Source organism: Ipomoea nil, unplaced genomic scaffold, assembly GCF_001879475.1.
Source record: "Ipomoea nil cultivar Tokyo-kokei standard unplaced genomic scaffold, Asagao_1.1 scaffold1334, whole genome shotgun sequence".
In the NCBI taxonomy this organism is placed as follows: domain Eukaryota; kingdom Viridiplantae; phylum Streptophyta; class Magnoliopsida; order Solanales; family Convolvulaceae; genus Ipomoea; species Ipomoea nil.
The window spans coordinates 1658731-1682154 of NW_017617762.1; positions in this window are offsets into that span (position 1 = coordinate 1658731).

Below are 23424 nucleotides of genomic sequence, written 5' to 3' on the forward strand. Positions count from 1 at the left end.
AAAAAAAATCACTTTTGTCGGAGAATAAAACATGGAATATTATTGTAATCAATAATTCGTTGAATTATTAAACGTTAGTACGTGCAAAGTGATGGAATCTTATTGGGTCAACAACTTGTACCTGTTGACGTTGATTTCTTCCTCTACTTAAGTCTAACTCAAAGTTAAAAGTGTACATCATCTTCAATACTAAACCCAGTTGAATTAGAGTAGAAGATACACTTAAGTAGTTCAATTAGGTGAGTAAACACTGGGTTACGGAAACGCTAGTCGGTTGGAGAGACTATATAACATTACGCGAATATATAAAGAGATTTAATATCTGCAAAAATAATCACCTAAACATAAAAGAACTAAATTAAGGAAAATTAAGTCGTTAGTAAACACAATTTTTTTAAAAATTGATGTGCTAGGATTGTTGTAATGTCAGTCTCTTAGAATAAAATGAATTATGGTAAAATAGTTTGTGTTGTTTCAAGCAAATGCCCTCCCCCCCCCCCCCCCCCCCCCCCCCCTTCTTTTTTGACTATATATATATATATATATATATATATATATATATATATATATATATATATATAAGAAACTTTTTTTCTCGCACTCAAATTAAACTACCCTCAGCGAACATGAACAACGAATGTAGGATGTGCGTGCAAAGAATTTTAAGAGAGAATTGACAATATTGTAGGATGAGAAAAATAATTTTCAATTCCTTGTAAAATATCTGCCTAAGTACTAAGGTATTTGTGTAGGAGAATATAAAATCATAGCATTAAATGACAAATTAAATCATAACCTGGGATGTGTACCTAGGACTTCAAATGCCTTGGTAACATTCTTCTTGCTTGACATGCACTTTGATGTTGATCACTGTTCGCTTAGGGAATGTCCGATGATATATCAATAAAGTAAACCTATTACTTTTTTGGAGATTTAATTTACACTACAACCTAAGCAACCTTTTTGATATGACTTTGCAGAAAGCCAATCCTACTACCTTACGGAAGTAACTAACTATTCTGTTAGTTTTATTTTTCAATCCCTTAACTTTTCGAATAAGGTTGGACATTCCACTTTTCGGCTATTAACATTTCGGTCTTCAACTCTTCAATTATTCTAGTCTTCTACTTCTTGGTCTCCAGCTTTCTGGTCTTGACTTCTCGAAGATTAACCTTTTGATGATTACTGCTCATAACCTTTTGAAACTTAACTATCCTGAGGTTACTTTACAGATTGAGTTTAGTTTCTAGTTGATGTAATATATACGGTTCTAGGGTCAGTTCTGGGTTCGGATCCCTTGCCTAGTATGCTTGTTGGTTTAAGTGCTAGAGCTCGGAATGCTTGTTGGTTTAAGTGCTAGAGCTCAGAATACTTGGCACTGGGTTCGAATCCCTTACGGTTCTCGAGCTTAACCTCAACGTCTCGAAGTAGCCAAAAGTCCCCCTCTCAGCAATAAATGCGGTATTTATTGGGAAGATGAGAGAACATGTTCCTATCTCGCGGCATGCACGGCACGTGGAACACATGCACGGGTTCAGGCTGGACCCAAGGGGGCTTGGCCACATGCTCTGATATTCCTGAAAGCCTTACGTACTGCCATTGAAACTTAGTCGGTAGGTCGATCCCGGCCTGAGTAGGTCAGGATGCAAATAAGTTAGAGTTGACAGTGCAAGTTATCCTTAACGGAGCTTGGTAAGCTAGGTGGTCGGGAGCGTGCAAATATGAGGTCGGTGCTGGTCGGACCAGTCTCAGCTCATAGAGAAGGTCCAGTACCGACCATCGTATTAGCACAGTTGTCGGGGAATAAAAGCCCCCCTAGCCCAGAGCCTAACGATGGTCCAGGAAGAAGGGTTCGAGCTACAACTCGAATATAGTCCGCAACTTTTCACGGATTGGGTGCGACACACGTCAACGGCCAGAGTGCTGATCACCGTTCACAGGGTCCAACGAACACGTGTCGGTCATTGCCGCACGTTCAGGATTCTTTCCCGATTTTGAAATTTGAAAAGTTTTTACCCCTAACTACCCTCTACAAATACGACACTCTAAGGGGTTGCATTTCACGCTTTCTTTCGCTAATCTGAGAACGGAGCTTACCAAGCTGCTACACTTGTGATTCTCGTTCTCGCAAGCTTTTCCGACCTATCGCGAAATCAACCAGTAAGTACTTCTCCGAGCTTCGCACTTTAAAAATTTTCATTAAAGCTTCTTTGTTTCAAACGCACTTTGCATGTAGTCTTATCCGAGCCTCACACTAAAATGTCTTTCCTTACTATTTAAGGAGAAAGCATGTCAAACTCCGACAGCCAAAACGTCTTGGGCTAAGACTATGACGATGAGGTCGAGGTCGGCTCCTTCATAGTCTCCACCGATGACAAACCATCCGGGAGATCGATGCGTTCCCAAGGGATTTACTAGAGTCATCCCGAGCTGCCGATGCTAAAGCCGACCAGCGACTCGTCGCCCCGCCCCCCGCAAACGAGGAAGTCAGGTCCTCTGGGCATGGGAAGTCACCCCGAGCTGTACTTTCTACTCCCAATCCTTCCCTCTCTCCTTCTTCTCTTTCCCGTGTCATCTTAACCCTTCCGATCGGTCCTTCTTCCACAACCATTCCAATCCATGCTTCAATCAGAAACCTCACTTCTGCTCTACTGACCAAAGTAAATGGGGTTTCTTTTGTTGTTTCTCGAGGGCTTGTCCGGTATGCCCACATAATGTAAGGCATCACATCAACCCACCACTGACCAGTTCAGTGTAGTTTTTTTCTTTAAACCATCCAAGATATTCCGGTTCGCATTCTCTACCTGGCTGTTCCCTAGGGGTATGCCACCAATACTCGGACAGACTTGGTCCTGACTATCGCCAAGAAGCTTTGGCAATACCGGCTCTCAAACTGCATCCCGTTATCTATGGCTAGATGCACGGGAACCCCCAAACCTAGATATAACGTTACGCCACAAAAATCTGGCACACTACTAGGAAGTAATGGTGGCTAAAGGCTAGACTTCAATCCATTTTGAAAAATAATCAATAGCCATTATAATGAACTTCCTTTGCCCAGATAGCTCAAAAGAAACGGTTCTATAATATCGACTCCCCACCGAGCAAAAGGGATGGTTGTGCTCACTGGTTGATAAAACGTTGTCGACCACCCCAGTGCCTTTGCAAAGATCTAGCATGACTCGCACTCATGGGTGAGCTCTTAGCAATCCAACTGTATTGATGGTCAGTAGTAACCGATCAACATAATCCTTGAGGGGCAACATTTATACTACTAATAATTCAGGGGTGACATTGATAATTGACATATTATGGAGGGGCATAAATTACAATTTTTCCTAAATAAAAACAATAACACCAAATGATACAAATTTTAATTTAAAAATTTATCATATAACATTATTTTTTTATTCACACAAATAATCTGATAAAGAAAACGTAATAGTTCTCCTCGAACCTCAACAAATCTCCTAATAGCCCATGAAAGATTGAAGAATAACTTCTTCCCAAGGTGAAACGATTTCTTTTCTTTTTGATGAGCCATTGCACTTTTGTTACCTTAACTATTATTCACTTCTAAATTCAAATTATTAATTGTATAATATTTGGTGCGTATTAAATATGTTTTTGTTGTCCCATTTGATCCGATCAACCAAATATCCATCAATTATTTGTCGAAAAATGTAAACTTTTTCTTATCTAGAATTGCTACAAGGGGAAAACTTTTTCTTATCCTTTAAAATATAAAAACATAGTACTATTGTTAAAATTTGTCATTATAACAATTTCGGATGAAAAGTTTACATTTCTCGGTGACTACAAAAAATTTGGAGAGTAGGACCAAATATAACAACAAAAGCATATTTGTATATCAAATGTAAAAATAAAAATAATAGTTAAAGACTATGATAAGTGAATAATCAGAAGATTAAAAGTGACAATAGTTCCTTTTCTTTACTTTTTAGCTTTTTAATGGAAAACATCTCAAAAGTTAACTTTTTTCTTTTATTTGTTTAAAAAATTTGAATAATAAAACTTGAAGGCAATCATAGTTGGCACTTGAAGTCTGCAGAAGGCTGCTGTTGTTCACTTCTTTGTATAAAGTTGAGTCTCCGCAGCCATCATTAACATACATCACAACCAAACCATTAAACTTAGATTTTACCCAGTATTAAGGTGATTAATTTAAGTACTAATTAATTATTAATTATAACTATGTCAAAAGTTCAGAACTAGAATGTTTCTTCCCTCAAAGAACAATGTTTCTTGTTTGAATGTTTGCGTGTTGAATAGAGTTATTAATTCAATAATAATTCCTCTAAGGTGAAGATAAGGGTATACTTTATAAAATTTTATACCTTTTTTTTTTTAATTTTTTATCTACTAAATCTAATGTCTAATGTGGGTGATTTTGAAAATTTAAAAATGGCTTTTGAAAATCATTTTTTGGATTTGTTTGTGTTTCGGTGTCCAAAGAAAATGAAGTCAAAAGAAATTATTCATTTTGGTCAATAATAGACAAAACGTTCAAATTTGGCAAAAAATTTCTTTTTAGATTTTTAGTCGGAAAACATTTTCCGAATTCTTTATTATCTCGTCTCTCTCTTATCTCTCATTTCTCTTTCAAGCTATTTTCCGAATTATTATTATTATTATTATTATTATTATTATTATTATTATTATTATTATTATTATTATTATTATTATTATTATTATTATTATTATTATTATTATTATTATTATTATTATTACCACCACCACCACCGTCGCCGCCGCCGCCACCACCACCACCACCGCCGCCGCCGCCGCCACCACCACCACCACCACTTTTATTATTATTATTATTATTATTATTATTATTATTATTATTATTATTATTATTATTATTATTATTATTAAGAATAAAAATTATGTTACTTTCTCAACCTACTGAAACACAAAAAAACCAATAACACCTCCACTAAGGTTTAAACTCACAACCTTCCAAATGGAAGTCCAACTCGGGTACCATTAGACCATATAGTCTTGGTATGATAAGATATTTTTAAAGTTACTATCTTTCACTTTTTACTTTTTCATTTATGTATAAACCTTAGTAACGAAATATTCCGTTAAGTATTTATTATTCTTAACTTATTCATTGCAAAATATTTTCTAACATTTTAATTATTATTGTTATTGTTATTGTTATTTTTATTGTTATTGTTATTGTTATTGTTATTGTTATTGTTATTGTTATTATTATTATTATTATTATTATTATTATTATTATTATTATTATTATTATAACAAAAACAACACTAACAATTATGTGCATTGTTTATATTATTATAATACTAAATTAGTGTACACAAAATGGAACTTGTGTCAATTTTTTATATTATTTGATCAACTTATTTTTTCTTTGTGGCAAGAATTAAAATATAATAATATTTACTTAATTTGATTTTTTTATTTCAATTATATATTAAAAAAAGTGAAAACTTTTATTTTTTGAATCTACATCGATCTTAAAATAATATGAATGTCATATTATAATTATTCTAAGAAGACATTGTCTTCTCTTTAATTACTTTAACATTATTTGTTGTAAAATAAATTTTAATTTTTAATTCCAAATCTATATTGATTTAATTAAAATGTACAAGCTGATATACTATGTATGATACAAAATTTCTCTATATTTAAGAATTTAATTGCAAAAATTTCATTATCTAATCAATCTTATAGGAAAAATAATAATATTTCAAAATATCAATAAGAGTTTACAAGATGAATAATTCGCGTATAGCAACAATTGAGGTCTCAATCATATACACAAGAAAAACTTATGAATTCATATGTTATAACTTAATTGCATAACTATTTAATCACTATTTGACAACATCATTAAGCCTATTATAATCATGTTACTTTTAACAAGAAAAAAAAAAGTTTTACTAACTCATTAATATCGCATTAAGAAGACTTAGGCGGTGTATTTTATCATGACTTTCATAAACTTTTAAAAACTTTTATAAACTTTAAAAGTGTGAAGGTATTCAATTCAAAATTTTAGGGAATCTTTAAAGTTGGGTGGTATTCGATTAAGATTTTTAAAGAGTTTTTAAAAGTGTGGTGGTATTCGATTATGACTTGTACGTAATCAGTCTTTAAAAGTTAGGTGGCATTCAAAAAGTTATGAACTTTTATAGACTTTATTTTAGGACTTCTGTAGTTTTTTTTTTCTCTCAAATATAAATTGTTGAATTCTATCCCTCAACCTCAAAATTTTTAAACTTTCTTCTTTCTAACTCTGAATGCTTTCACTCTCGCTCTATCTAAAATCTATTTATTCTTTTCCCCTATTTAAGTTCTATAAATTCAATAGATTATTATTTTTCTTCATTATCATACATTATTTTCATGCCTAAACTCAACAATTTTTTCTCTCTCCTAGACTTTATAAACAGTTCAAGGTTACTAGCTCTGGTACCACTTGTTGGTCCCGATGAGCAGGGGTACAAGTCTAGAGGGGGCGGGGGGGTGAATACACTTGTATAGTTTTGAAATCTTTTTCAAAGTAACACAGTAGAAAATGGTTGTTACCCCTTTTTGAACTTTGTTTGCACGTATTTTTCTCTTGTAAATATTGGATTTGATTGGTTATTAAGCTTGAAAATAAATGACAATAAATAATGAGAATGAGAGAGAGATTTTTGAAGTGGTTCGGCCAAAACCCAACCTACGTCTGCTCTTCTCCTTAAACACCCAGGAGGATTGAACTATAATCACTAGTACAATGAGAGACCACTTAAGCATTGATCACAAAGTCGGCATAAAATGCCTATGATTTTCACAAGCTATACTTGTTACTCTGCCTCTTTCTACTAAACCAAGTACAGAATGCTGGTTTGAACACAAGATTGTTCAGGTTTCTCCAACTATTGACTCGGCATTGAATCTTCACGCTTTGTTGTCGAAGTCTTGAACTTGATAATTTGTTGAAGCTCTTGCTTTCTCACTTTCATTGGTTTCTAGATTTTGCTTGTAAGCTAGATCGCACTTATCACTTGATTACTAAGGTTGCCAGCCCTCATTCAGATTTGAATACAAATATTTATAGACTACCATTGAGAATTTGTCCGTTGGAGGGAAACAAAATTTCACATGCCTTTTATCCAATGTGTTGAGCATAGTAGGTTGCTTTTGTCAGATTTCCAACCGTTGGTGTAGTTTTGTTTCTAATTATAAACCTTTTATCTGTACAGAAACTCTTTTAGCCTTTATGAGAAATCTTCCTTGAGAAATGTGCCATTGTACCTAGGACACCTTTTGTATTGGTAATATTTTTCTTACACTTTTGAGCTTATTGACTGTTCGCTTAGAGAATCGAACAGTAGCGTACGAGATGTCCTTTTTATTCTATGAAGAGCAACTCTTTATAACATACCTTAGCAACCATTCATATTTGACTTTCCTTAGTCAATCCTTACTACTCGGAAGTTAACTTCTCATTTTAAGTTAACTTTCCATGTCCCCTTACTATCCGGCTAAGGTTGACCCTTCCACTCTTCGGTCAAATCCTTCCGGTCTTGAACTCTTCGTCTTTAAGTCTTCAAGTTTTCTACTCTTCATCATTCACTACTCGTAGCTTTGACTGCTCGACTCTTCGTAATGTAACTCTTTGCAGGTCTCAAACGACTAAGGCTAATTTGACTTCTCGTAGGTTTACTCTTTGAATTCATTTTACTTCCCGGTTAGTTGAATTTCTGGTTCGTAAGATTTATTCTCTAAGTTACCCTTCGAAGCCTTACAAGGATGGATGCTCGAAGAAAAATCCCTTGGTTTACTTCTCGAATTGATTTTACTTTCTGGATTAATTACTCTTTGGTGGGTAAAGTTCCATTCGCTAAATTCCATTCGGATTTCTAACCCTAGGTAAAATTAGGGGACTAAACTTCTTCACTTTTGGAATCATCAAAATATAAATTACAATGTGCCTAACAACTGCCAATGTAGCAGAACTTAATGTCATCTATTGTGTGAGAGCATATTGTGTTTGTTCAAAACTAATTTTGAGTCTCTGCGTGAACCTTTGGGCTGCAAACTCGCTGGTTCCACCTGGCTAGTCTTGATTCTTTGGTTCCACCTTGTTGCACCCAGATCCTGGTGGTTCTACTTGGTGGTTCAACATCACCTAGATCCTGGTGGTTCTACTTGGTGGTTCTAGTGGTTCTACTTGGTGGTTCAACATCGTTGCACCTAGACCCTGGTTTCCCTGTTCCTAGCTCCACATTGTTCCACGGGAGATGGCCTTTTCATACAAACATTCATTGTAACCTACATGGTTAACATTGGATAGTGTACGTATTATAAAAAAAAAATACATTTATTTTAGCGAGTTGAGCTATGCCTTAATTGTTCCTTTATATATTGAATAGTCAGGACACTTCTGGTGCCTAGTTCTGGATCCAAATTATCATATAACAAGAGCAATTTGTAAAGTCAATTTTGTTGTCAACAACTATAATCTTTTCATAAATTTCTTCCATATTTATAAAGGTTCATGGAAATTTCTAAGTCAATCAGGTTTAAGACATTTCCCAAAAATATTTAGATCTAGTCATTTCACATCCTCAGTATTATGATTATTTGGTGTACCAATAAGTTTACTAGGTTTTTCACCTTTTGGATTAACGTCTTTAAGACATAATTCTCCAAGAGATTTAAAGAGTGACAAAGTTAAGTTTCTTTACTCAATTTAGCTTTCCATGGATTCTTATCTTTTAGACCGATATGTCTCCCACACTTCTAGCATCAAGGAGCATCGGTATATATATATATATATATATATACATATATCTTGTGTGTGTGTGTGTGTGTGTGGCAGACTCATGTTGGGAGCATTTAAAGGGAAAGGCTTTTTGTCGCTTACCCAAGTTGTCCCACAATGGTTAAATAACATCTTCTTTCTCTACTTATATACTCCAAGACTTTTAAGATGGTTTGTAGTGTTATGAGAAGGGAAAGGAGGTAAACCGCGCGCACGCCGCCGCCGCCGCCGGCCCGTCCCGGCACGCGGTGGGGTCAACGTTTTGCTACCAAAACAATTTTCTCACCCTATTTTTGTGGATCATCTTGTGACCTTGTCCGCACAACTCAATGAATGAGTGTGCAGAGTTGGTCCTTTGCTAGTTTATAGCTTTACAATTGTGGATGGTGAGAGGTGGGCTATTACAACTCACTACTATATAAACCTGCTGCCTTTATTCTGCTTTTCACGCCAAAATTGTGCCTAAACCATACTGCCAGCAACCTGCTTCATTAATGTTGCCTGCGAGTAAACAGGGAGATAGCCTGTTCGTTCTGTTATGCCTGTCGAGAGCATGCGACTCAATCCCTGGTCGTAAATGCTTTTAAGGTAGTGTTTAATACACGATAAAGAACCTTTATCCTTTTTCGTTCCAAACCAGCCACGCCCAGATTCCCACAATGTTGCTGTCCATAACAGTTAAAAGCATTTATCACCAAGTCGAGTAAAAAATTGTCAGAAATAGCAAACACTGTGTCTGATGTTACTCCATTTCAACCACTCACTGGTGGTTTAAACTACATGAGATTGGCTGCAAAAATGATCATGCTCCTGGAATCGAAGGATGTGGATTACGTCCTTTTTTAAGATCCTACGAAGTTTAACGTGGCTGCTACACAGCCTGCTTTGCAGACCACGACTTCATCTGCTTCAACAGACCCGAAGTCTACATATGCATCCAAAGACCCAAAGTCATCATCAGCGCGCGCAAGCTTCATCAGCATCTGAGGCAGTTCACATCAAATACGAGAAAGATAACAAGACTGCTCGGACAACCATTCTCCAACGTGTAAGTGACTCGTTGTTTGACATGTTTTCTGAATACAAATTTGCAAAAGTAATTTGAGATTTAATGATTGAGAAATATGGTGCTGATGATGTGGGGAGATGCAAATATGCTGTGGGTCGTTGGTTACACTTTAAAATGGTGGATACCAAGCCTGTAATCGAACAGGTACACGAGTTTGAGAATCTAGTCGGTGACATGAAAGCAGAAGGTGGAATAGTTAATGAAGTTGTCCTATGTGACTCCTTGATTGACAAACTGTCCGACTCATGGGTGGACTTCAAGAACAAAATGAAACATGACTGAAGGAACTACACTACAACAACTGATAAATAGCGTGAATATCGAGGAAGAAAACCGCCTGGTTCAAAGGTCTGTTATTCTTACTGACAATGTTAAAGCTAATATTGTTGAAACTAACTCTAGTTTTGACAAGTCAAAATCTGGTGACAATTCTAGAAACCAAAAGAAAAATTATAAGAATAACAGTTCCAATCGTGCCAAGAGCGGGAAAATTCAGAAAAAAGGAGAAAAGTACTAGTGAATGTTATGTATGTGGGAAACGAGGCCACCGTTCTGCCCAGTGCTATCACCGCAAAGGGGCCACGAGTCAGAATGGTCAGAAGCCAAACAACGAGAGGCCGAAGAACCAAGCTAACTTCACAGAGAACACATCATATGCTGACTTAGTAGCTGCAGTAATAACTGAGGCCAACGTGGTAGAAAATCCAAACGAATGGTTTGTGGACCTGGAGCTTCACGACACTTTTGCTACAACAAAGCTTTATTCAAAACTTTTGAGCCTATCACTGGTGGAGAAGAACAAGTCTTCATGGGGAACTCCAGCGTTTCCAAGGTAAGTGGTAGAGGAAAAGCAGAATTACTGCTTTGTTCTAGAAAATATTTGTTGTTGCAAAATGTGCTTTATGTCCCTTCCCTTCGAAGAAACCTGATTTCCGGAGGCCTTCTAAATAAGGTTGGAATTAAGATGGTTTTTGAGTCTGATCGTCTGGTTATGACTCGTTGTGAGAAGTTCATTGGGAAGGGATATCTGCGTGGAGGTCTTTTTGTACTAGATGTCTCTATAGTTAAAAATCACTCTGATGTATCTGGATCTTCTCTGACTGCTCGTAATAATTAGAATGCTTCTTCTGCTTATATTACTGTATCAGTTAATGTTTGGCATGCTAGATTAGGACATGTTGGTACAAAATGTTTAAACAGACTGAAAAACGTGAATATGCTGCCAAACTTGTCTAATGATACATGTGAACAATGTGAAACATGCGCTGAGGCAAAATTTGCTAGAACATATTTTTCAACTGTAAAACATTGTACTTCAACTTTGCTAGAATTGATTCACACTGATTTAGCAGACTTTAAGACCACTGATAGTCGAGGTGGTAAGCGTTACTATATAACATTTATTGATGATTTCTCCCGATATACAAAATTATACTTATTGAAATCAAAAAGTGAAACCGAACAAAAATTTGTTGTTTTTAAAAATGAAGTAGAAAATCAGTTGGAAAAAAAGGATCAAAAAACTTAGATCCGATAGAGGAGGAGAGTATGAATCAAATTTCCTGAAAGATCTGTGTGAATCTTCTGGCATTATACATGAAGTAACTGCACCCTACACACCCCAACAAAATGGCATAGCAGAAAGAAAGAATAGAACTCTCAAAGAGATGATCAATGCTATGCTAATCAGTTCAGGTGCTTCTAACTCGTTGTGGGGGGAAGCTGTTCTAACAGCAAACCACATTCTAAACAGGGTCTTGCACAAAGGGTTTGAAAAAACCCCTTATGAACTGTGGAAAGGGCATGCGCCTAATCTTAAATACTTTAAAGTATGGGGCTGCTTGGGAAAGGTGGGACTCCCGTCCTTTAAAAGACCCAATTTGCGACCTAAAACCTTAGATGTCGTATTTGTTGGGTATGCTGAAAATAGTGCTGCATATAGATTTATGTGTTTAGAAAACCGTACAATCTGTGAATCTAGAGATGCAGTTTTCTTTGAACACGTGTTTCCGTTGAAGGGTGCTATTGAACTAGATGCTAATAAAGTTCAACAAAATCTTTCTTTCCCTGATTTCTCATGTAATTCAGAAGAGCCTAGAAGAAGTAAAAGGCTTAGAATTGAGAAAAACTTTGGCTTTGACTTCATAACATATATGACGGAATTGAAAGATCTAAATGAACTTTGTGATCATTTTATATGTCAACTTGTGTTAGAAGAAGAACCAAAATCTATTCAAGAATATATGCGCTCAGTAGACGCTACTCTATGGAGAGAAGCAGTTAAATGTGAGTTAGACTCTATACAGTCTAATCATGCGTGGGAAATAGTGGATTTGCCTAAGGGTTGTAAACCCATAGGCTGTAAATGGATTTTCAAGAGGAAATTGAGACCAGATGGCTCAATTGAAAGATTCAAAGCCAGACTGGTAGCTAAAGGCTATACACAGAAATTCGGTGAAGATTACTTCTATACCTATTTACCGGTAACAAAAATAGCTACCATACGTGTTCTATTTGCTTTAGCATCTTTACACAGGTTGATAGTACATCAAATGGATGTGAAAACAACTTTCCTCAATGGTGAACTAGAAGAGGAGATCTACATGGAACAACACCCCAGATGTGTTGATTCGGGACAAGAAGGAAAGGTATGCAGACTTAAAAGATCTCTTTATGGCTTGAAACAAGCCCCTAAGCAGTGGTATGAAAAGTTTCATAAAACTTTGTTAGAGCTAGGTTATTCCACTAACCGCTCAGATGCCTGCTTATACACAAAAGAGGTAGAGTCTAGCATCGTAATAATATGTCTCTATGTAGATGACATGCTAATCTTTAGCTAAAGTATATGAGCTATAAAAGAGACTAAAAGAACTCTATGTGACAAGTTTGATATGAAGGACCTTGGGGAGGTTGATGTAATACTTGGGATAAAGGTTACAAAAACCGAGAAAGGTTACATTTTATCTCAAAGTCATTACACTGAGAAACTCCTGAAGAGGTTTGAGAGTTATGATGTAACTCCGACGAAAACCCCCTATGATCCTAGCATTAAATTGTCAAAGAACATAGAGGCCCATGTGTCTTAGGAAGAATATGCAAAGATAATTGGGAGTCTAATGTTCTTGATGAACTATACTAGACCAGATCTTGCATTTGCTGTGAATAAACTCAGTCGGTATACTCACAACCCTGGTATCCCACATTGGGATGCACTGAGAAGGGTACTTCGATACCTAAGCGGCACGATAGACTGGGATCTCAACTATAAGGGAAACCCAACTGTGCTCGAAGGGTTCTATGGTGCAAACTGTGTAAATGACACTGATGATGTAAGCTCGACTAGTGGATATGTGTTCACTATGTGCGGAGCCGTGATATCATGGAAGTCAACCAAACAATCCTGTATAGCCAGATCAACTATGGAGTCAGAGTTCATAGCTCTAGATCTAGCAAGTCAAGAAGCCGAATGGCTGAGAAATCTTTTGGCAGACGTGTCATTGTGGGGGTGCCTAGCACCTGCTGTTCCCATACATTGTGATTCGCAAACTGCAATCTATGTTGCGCAAAACAGTGTCTACAATGGGAAACGTAGACACATAAGAGTCAGACATGAGTCTATACGGCAGTTGATAATAAATGGGGTGATCACAATGGTATTTGTGAGATCTGAAAGGAATGTTGCACATCCTTTCACAAAGGGCCTAAATAGAAAGGTCATCCTTGATACATCAAGGGAAATGGGTCTGGAACCCTACACATGCTCTGTAGCTAGGGGTGACTGTGGTTCCGGTTCCAGTTCCGCAAATGGACAAACCGGAACCGGAACCTTATAGTAAGGTTCCGGTTCAGAACCGCCGATTCCGGTTGGAACCACTGGTTCTAATTGGATTTATTTTTAAAAAAAAAAAACACTATAATTTTTAATTTTTTCCGATTTGGAATCGGAACCGCCGGTTAAAAAAAAACACTATAATTTTTAATTTTTTCCAATTTGGAATCGGAACCGCCGGTTCTGGTTCCTTTTAATCTCGAAGCTTAACCGGAACCAATATGGTTCCGGTTAGGAACCGGAACCGTATGAACGGTTCGGTTCGGTTCGGTTCCGGTTACGATTCAACAGTGCTCGGTTCGAACCGAACCATGGTCACCCCTATCTGTAGTCGACCTTGGTGGTCTACGTTGAGGTAGACTTGACAAAGTTGAAGGTCTATACTGGAATAGACCTAACAGGGGATATTTCAGGGTCAAGAGTATGACCACACATAATTCATGACGACTAGAGCAAATTAAGTGCATTTAAGTTCAAACTTTGTCTATTCGGTGAGCTCAAGATCTAATTCACTCCCGCGTAGAGAAGTACTTAATGTCACTATATGACAGTTCAAGTTTTATACACTGGCATAAAAATTTGCTTTTGTTCGTACTCAGGCAATGTTAGCACCAGCCTAATCCCTTTTCATGGTGGGGGATTGTTGGGAGCATTTAAAGGGAAAGTCTTTTTGTAACTTACCCAACTTATCCCACATTGGTTAAATAACCTCTTCTTTCTCTACTTATATACTCCAAGACTTTTAAGATGGTTTGAAGTGTTATGAGAAGGGAAAGGAGGTAAATCATGCGCGCGTCGCCGCCACCCGCCCGTCCGGCTCGGTGGTGGGGTCAATGTTTTGCTACCAAAACTATTTTCTCACCCTATTTTTGTGGACCATCTGTGACCTTGTCCGCACAACTCAATGAATGAGTGTGCAGAGTTGGTCCTTTGCTAGTTTATAGCCTTACAATTGTGGATGGTGAGAGGTGGGTTGTTACAACACATTACTATATAAACCTGCTGCCTTTATTCTGCTTTTCACGCCAAAACTGTGCCTAAACCATACTGCCAGCAACTTGCTTCGTTAATGTTGCCTGCGAGTAAACAGAGAGATAGCCTTTTCGTTCTGTTGTGCCTGTCGAGAGCATGCAACTCAATCCCTGGTCATAAATGCTTTTAAGGTAGTGTTTAATACACGATACAGAACCTTTATCCTTTTTTGTTCCAAACCAGCCACACCTAGAATCCCACAGTGTTGATGCCCGTAACACTCATGTCAAATAATTTCTATAATAAAAAACTAGCACCATAAACAGACCTTAATTTGGACACATAATAATTGATCGACTTTTGAATCGGTATCAGGTCAATTCTACATTAGAGTCATATAAATTGTCCTAGTGATATGAATTTTTCCTTCTGGACAATGTTATGTTTAGAATTCAGAGCTCATGAAGATATCCATGCATGTTCACACATATTACTCGTAAATAGTCACATATATGTGTAGCCTATTGAAGTACTAAAGTTATAAAATATTTACAGGGACGGAGCCAGAAATTCGGTTGAGGGGGGCGAAAAAGTACAGACGGATTCAGAAAGGTTTTCCAGTAAAAGCAAAACATTAAAACAAAAGTGATATTTTAAAAATAAATAAATAAATTACCTAAGAAATACAGTTGTAAATATTGTTGGATATGGACGAAAAATAAAACCCATCAAAACTTTATAAAAATATTTATAACAAAATATGAAACATAATTAATTTGATAAAATAATTTGAATAGAAAACACATTATAAATTACACATTAAAAATGTGACTTGTGTTGAATTCAAAAAATTTGTAAAGTTACATTAATGCAAAGAATTAAACCATTAACCTTTAGTATTGTTAAAATGTGCTCTACCAATCTAACTCATTTCTTGTTAAAATTTAAATAGTTTTTTACACTAATACTAAAATATGTACTATATATACATATATACATACAAAGACTATATATGGGGTGGGGTGGGGTGAGGGGGGCAGCTGCCCCCTGCCCCATTGGCTCCGTCCCTGAATACTTAGCTCTTAAGACCGTCAATTTCATACCATGTGACCATATCCACGTGCATCCTTTTGGGATTCAATGGCCCTCCGCGTAATCAATAGATACTCAGCAGATTCAATAGACGCATCTTCACCATTTTCTTTCCAATCAAATATATTTCCATAGGAAAATACTTGGTGTATTCTCATTTTATACTCTCAATTTGTACTTTCTCTCATATGTTCTTGACGTAGACATTTTTCTGTAGATCCACATAATGAAAATAATCAATCTTTATTTACCACCTCAAGAAGTATAAGTAAGGGAGTAGAATTTGAGAGTACGCATAGTAGAACTCATTTCCATACTTCACAGCCAAACGGCTCTAGAAGCTACACGCTATGTCTAAATCCGCAGATGCTCCAACTTTGAAGTTTAGTATGTTACCAAAAGTAGGATTAGCAACAAAGACTATAGTCCTGTCAACCACTTTCCAGAAATCCTTGATTGCTAATTCTGGCGTTTCAGGGTAGTTCTAAGTCAAAACTCTCAACTTGAATCCAATATTCTTTTCAATATTTGCAATATCCTGTGCAAGTCTTTTCTCCTGTGAGAGATAGAGCTAGCGAGAGCCGGAGGGCCAGAGAGCAAGAAATTCAGTCTTGGATTGCAAACAACATTTACTTTGATCGGCTTCATTCACCTTGGATGAAGAGAACTTGTGTAGTTATGTTGATTCTTGTGCGAATTATTGTATTGTTCTAATGGTAGAAGAGTAAAAAACGTAACCATATATAGTAAAATAAAGAGAAAATAAGAGATAATGAGAATCATCAAATTTTTATTATTTCATTCAATCCAATATATATATGATATATAGAGTATTAGAATTTCAGTATAACCACAAAATTATAAAAGATGAAGGGGTATTATTATACTTCCACATATAATTTTCTTATTTGAAAATTTAACTTCTATTTATTTTAATTTTTTTTTAAATTAAAATTTCACTTAAAAAAAAAAGAGTTTAATTTTTCATTTCTATCTTATTTGACATGGAATATATATATGCATCATTGACTTATTTTCGACAAATATTTATATTTCATTTTTTATGATATCGATATTAAAATCTAATTATAATCGAAGAAATTATAAGAAAAAATTATTTGCATTTGCTAAAAGCTAAAACACAATACCTGCTATCTTCAATGCATTTGTTTTTTGAATTTATGCTTATAATAAAATTTCATATCCTCAAAAATTAAAATTCTATATTCTAATATTTATAAGATTTGTGTTTGTTTGTTTTTTTTGTTTATTTTGATCAATTAATTTTATTAGGTTTTTGTTGTTCATTGGACATTGTTCAATCAAACATGTTGCATATTTACAACTAGTAAATATAATTGGGCAATGTTGGTAAGGTTATAATGAAAATAAAAATTATGTTATTGTAATAATGTGTATTGATAACTTGTACATTTTGATTTATTTCTTGTACAATGATAAGACATTTCTAAAGTTACCATATATCTCTTTTTTACTTTTTCATTTATGTATAAACTCTAGTAACGGAATATTCCGTTAATTTTTTATTATTCAATTCTTAAATTTTTTTGAAAGTCAATTCTTAACTTACTCATTGTAATATTTTCTAACATTTTAATTATAATAATAATAACAACAACGATAATGAACATTTAATTATTATTATTATTATTATTATTATTATTATTATTATTATTATTATTATTATTATTATTATTATTATTATTATTATAACAATTAAATTAGTGTACACAAGCCAAGCACATTGTGCTTAGATGGCATGCAGTGACTTCTTTCATGTGGGAGGTCATGAGATCAAGCTTCAGTGGAGGCGTTGTCGACTCTACTTCATTAGGTTTGAACATAGATATTACAATCTAATCTAGAGTTAGTAGTGTACACAATATCAAACTCATGTCATTTAAAATTTTTTTTTTATTCTTTTTACAACTATTTTCTTCTTTGTGATAAGCATTAAAATATAATAATATTTACTTAATTTGATTTTTTCTTTCAACTATTAAAAAAACAAAAAAAAAAAAAAAACAAAGGAAAAAAATTATTTTTTGAATCTTCATCCTAAAAGAATATGAATAACATATTATACTTATTCTAAGAATACATTGTCTTCTCTTTGCTTAAATCAAATCTTATCTTTTTTTTTTTTTGAATGCAAATCAAATCTTATCTGTTGTAGCACAAATTTTTATTTTTCAATTCTAATCTATATTACTTTAATTAAAATGTACATTTTATTAAAAATTGAGCTACTATGTATGGGATAAAATTTCTCGTTACTTTAAGAATTTATTAAGTAGGTTCATAATCGATCATGTGTGGGCTGATTTGCATCACAAATTTTTTACTGTTTAATTAATTATTATAAGTTTGTCTATTATGTACAAGACAAATACGTTGTTTGTATCTCTAGATGTTTTATCATCATCACAATCAATAAAAGAATAGCTTTGCTCCAGTGGACATAGGCATATTATTGAACCAAGTAAATCTTGTCTGCTTTACTTTTTGCCATTGTTATTGTTTTGTGTTCTCATTAATCTCAATAAATTGGTATCAAAGCATTGTTGAGACGGTCAGTCTGAGTGTGATCAAAGTATCAAAGTTCAATGGTACAAAGAATTTTTTGTTATGGCAGTCTATGTTAAGGATTTGTTGACGCAGCAGGGTATTCTGAAAATCTTGAAGATGGAAAAGTCAGGTAATATAACAGAAGCTGATTAGTAGGATTTAAAGGACCGTATAATAGGAACCATTCAGTTATGTCTCGCAAATGAAGTTGTGTATCACGTTTTGGCCTTAACAACTCCAAAAGAAATTTGGGATAAATTGGAAGGCCAGTTCATGGAAAAAGCTCTAACAAACAAACTATATCTAAAGTATAAGCTTTACAGGCTTAAGATACAGAAGGGTTCAGACTTGATGCAACATATTACTGTCTTTAGCCAAAGAATATCATATGTGTTCATGCTTGATATCAAGATTGAAGATGAAGACAATGCGATGATCTTGATATATTCATTGCCTCTTTTCTTTTAACATCTAGTGACTACTCTTACATACGGGAAAGTCATGATTAAATTAAATAAGATCTCTGCATGGGTGGGCTCTATTGGTTATAATTTGTATGCTAATGGGAGTCAAGATCGTGGAAGGAAGAAGGAAAAGATAATTATGGGAAGAGAGACTCCAGGTCGTCTAAGTCCAGACACAACGAAAAAAATCGATTGATTTATTATACACTCAAAAAGGCTCTCATGTGCACTTGCAATGAAGACACTCAAAACACTACATGCAATGCCATTGACTTATTTTGCATTAGAGCCATAATATTTATTATATATGTTCTTACGATGCAGCCATGCATGTGCGTCATATCTAATTTCATTTAATTTATTATGTAGTATGTTCATAATTTTTCTTCTATATATGTTAATAAAAACAAAACTTAATGTACATAAAATAACATTACAGTTGCATTGAACTCATGTGCACTTGCAACTCAAAGCTTTTAGTACTATCGGGATGAAACGAAAAGATTAATTTTGTGAATTATTGATGTGACTAGATTTTAGAAATATTTACATATTATTAATTCCCTACACCCAACAAATTTTTAGTAGCTTTAAAAAAAAAAAAATTGTTTATAAATTTGGCAAAGAACTTGGATAACAAACATTATTCCCAAAATTTGTATTGATTTGACGCAATCATGATTCACTTAACATTGTTTGAGGTATGAAAACATTCAAAATGGTTTGATTAAAATGATTTTAATTAATGATTTGAATATAATCCGGACATTAAAATGGTTTTTGTCGATTAGTGGCGCCGGCCACCAGCTGTTCCACAACCAGTGTTAGTACGGCGTTTACTAACAACACTAGATTTTTGAGCCACTTTTTTAAATACTATGTGGTCAAAACTTCGAGACTCGGATTTTACCCTTTTCACCTTTTGTCTTTTACCATTCCAAATGTCAAAATCAAAATGGACCTCCATTTTCTGTCACCAACCGTTGATCTTCACCGACGGTGAATCTAACCATGGGAGAAGAACCACCCACCCGCTATGTCACAGTACTCCCCCTGGGCCGACACCACGTGTCAGCACATCCAATTCTGTACAAAATTAATGCTACTCCGTATTTTACTTACATGAATGGTTCATCTAATACTAAGTACAGTGATTCTAGGAGGTAATTGTGATCAGATAATTAATTTTGTAATTATAAAGTTTTAATTTTTTTTTTTTGATAGTTTATCAATTTTATTTTGACAGATGATTTATAGGTGATCTAAATTGTTTTATCTTGTTGAGATTTTTTATTGGTTAAAATTTCAAGATGAACGCTATCTAGAGCACGCATTCACGTACTTTATTACAATTTAGTATCTGTTCATAGCTCCTTTCTCAATCTACTGAAACACAAAGAATCAATTATGTTCTCACTGGGGCTCAAACTTATACATCTCAATTGAGAGAGTCACTCTATGTCACTATACCACAAGGTCATTGACAAATTTATACTTATTTTAAGGGGTGTTTGACAATTAACTCATCGACATAATATTAAAATATAAATTTAAGAAGCAAATGTAGCATCACTTTCTAGCATTATTTTCTGTAGTTCTGTGATATTTTAAAGACAAATTGAAGTCAAATTAAAGTCAAAATATTTGTAGCATACGCTATTTGTTCCTACTCTTCTCCCGAAGTGTAAAAAATGATTGAACCTTGTTACTTTTTTCATCTACAGTAAAATTTTAATATTTATAAATTGAAATAGAAAACCTTGAGTTTTATAAAATTTTAAATCTCAATAGATTTTACTCATAACTACATTTAAAATAGAGCATTATTACTATTACTATTATTATATTATTATTATTACTATTATTATTATTATTATTATTATTATTATTGAACAAATAATCAGATTGATCAACCCTAATATTAAGAATCTGACAAATTTATATCATATCAGGTTCTGAAATTCTTATAAAAGGATATATTTTAGAATTACAAAATTTTAATTTTGATTTTTTTTTTGAATTCAATATGAATAAAGAGTTAAAGTTTAACATGTAAGTAATTAATATTTCTCATTTTTATGTACCTTTTGTTGTTCTCGTTGTGATTGCAGTGATTTGTTTAATACACACACACACACACACACACACACACACACACACACATATATATATATATATATATATATATATATATATATATATATATATATATATATATATATATATATATATATGAAAATGTACAATAATAATATAGTTCGAATTATTTTAATAAAAAAACAAATTAACATTTCTCATTTTTAATTAAATTTTTTAAATTTTGTTTCTATTTAAATTTTATTTATTAAAAAATGTACACTTTTTTCTTCAATAATAGAAACATAATGAATTCAATTTATCGATTCATGGCACTCACTTTTTGTGCACAAGTTGATATATAAGAAAGTGTTACTTTTGTACTATGTATAAAATAAAAAGCTTATAATTTAGAGTGTATATGTCTCTATCTAAACACCCTTGTATCCATTTGATTACCAAAAAAATTATTGGTCTCAACTTATAAACAAACAAATTACTAATAAAACCTAATGAAGCACAAAGAAGTTAATGCCACTCCCACTGAGACTCAAACCCACAACCTCTTATATGAGAGTTCAACCTTGGTGTCATTAAACCACAAGGTCTTGACCTAAAAAAATCATTTTAAGTATGTGTTTAGATTTAATTTAATCATTTAATTCAATATAATTATAAAAATAAAGTTAATATATGTACATAATACTATAATAGATGACTTCTAAAATTGACAATCCCCATGCCAACTTCAGCTTCACTCTTTCAATAGATCTTTAAATAAAATTTGTCCGCTCCTTCTAATAGACTCAATTGAAGTTAAGTTTAGATAATGTAATTGCTAATTTATTATGCTTATTGCTTAAAAATTGTCATTTTCTCTGTATTTAAATATTACATACTTGGACCTTCTAGTTTAATGGATGTTTTTTTTTTAATACTCATAATTTTTTACAAAGTAATATCTGTTTGATACTTTCTTAAATATTTTTAATTCAAAGAATCTAAATTCTTACTATTAAAGCTCTAACCTATGACCATTCATTTTAAATAATAACCATATATCATTTTTCCAAAAGTTGAACTCGGAAGATGTAAATCATGGTACCTCTCGATCCTTAGTTATTCTTTCAAATTTTCACCTCTATAACCAGTTGACCTGCCCATGCGGACAATAATCATATATCATCATACTACATGTAGTTAGCAAATATGAGTTTTTATAAAAAATTTCGAAATCAATTTTTCTCAACATTAAAAAAAAAAAAAAAAAAAAAAAAAAAAAAAAAAAAAAAAAAAAAAGGATACATTGCTAGTTGCTACCCTATGTGGCTATGTCCTGAGTCCTGACCCTACCGTTACTATTGTGCCTTTATACACCCAACACACTGCTGGTGCCATCCTGCTGTCAACGAATCTTTCAGTCTCACTCAATGTTACTTTATTACTGTAATTAAAAACAAAATGATTTTCCTAAGACGGAGATTCTTATTCTTATATGACAATTCGAGTCAAGTAGTCAATATTAAAATATACAGTAATATTTATATAAAAAATTGTAACATTTATATAGCAATAAAATATTTACGAAGTATTATTTATAAGAGAAAATATAATAGTTTTAAATTAAAACATAAAATATTATACTTTTTGTAAAAAATATTATTCTCTATGTCCTATTTTATCTGTCATACTTACTATAGGTCAAATTAATTCTTTTTTTTGTTTGTTTATATTCTTTAGTATTTTTACTTATTTTTAAATTTATTTTTTATGTGTTTAATAGTACTTTTAGTGTAATTTCTAAATAGAGTTAATGAACGATTTGGTTCCCCAATTATTAGCGAACTGTCAATGTAGTCCCTCAATTGCTTACTCATCGATTTGGTCCCCGAAAATAATTATTTTTAGTCGATTTAGTCCCTCAGGCCGTCTTCCGTCGACGGCCGGAGGGACTAAATCGACTAAAAATAATTATTTTCGAGGACCAAATCGACGCCAGAGAGACTAAATCGACTAAAAATAATTATTTTCGGGGACCAAATCGATGAATAAGCAATTAAGGGACAACATTGACAGTTCGCTGCTAATTGAGGGACCAAATCGTTGATTATGAAAAATTAGATTAAAAATAACTTCAGTCAAGCCTCGTTAATCGAACCAAGACACATAAAATGAGACGGAGGTAGTATATTTTTTTCTCTAATAAGTTACAAACACTCGATTCTTGATTAATATTATATTTTTTATTATTATATTTTAATTTTGACTCGACCCATCTCATTATATATAATTTGTCTCACAAGTTTTTGGTAAAAGAAAAATATTACATGTACTCTTACTTCTTACTCTCAATTTTTATTCTTTCTTACAAATTTTTGATGTAGACACTTTTTTTTGACCTACATGATACAAATATCTCATCTTTATTTGTCACATTATAAAATAAAAGTAAGGGAATAGAATTTGAGGGTCAAAGTACGTAGAGGTCCCTGTACTATAGTGTTTTGTTCAATTTAGT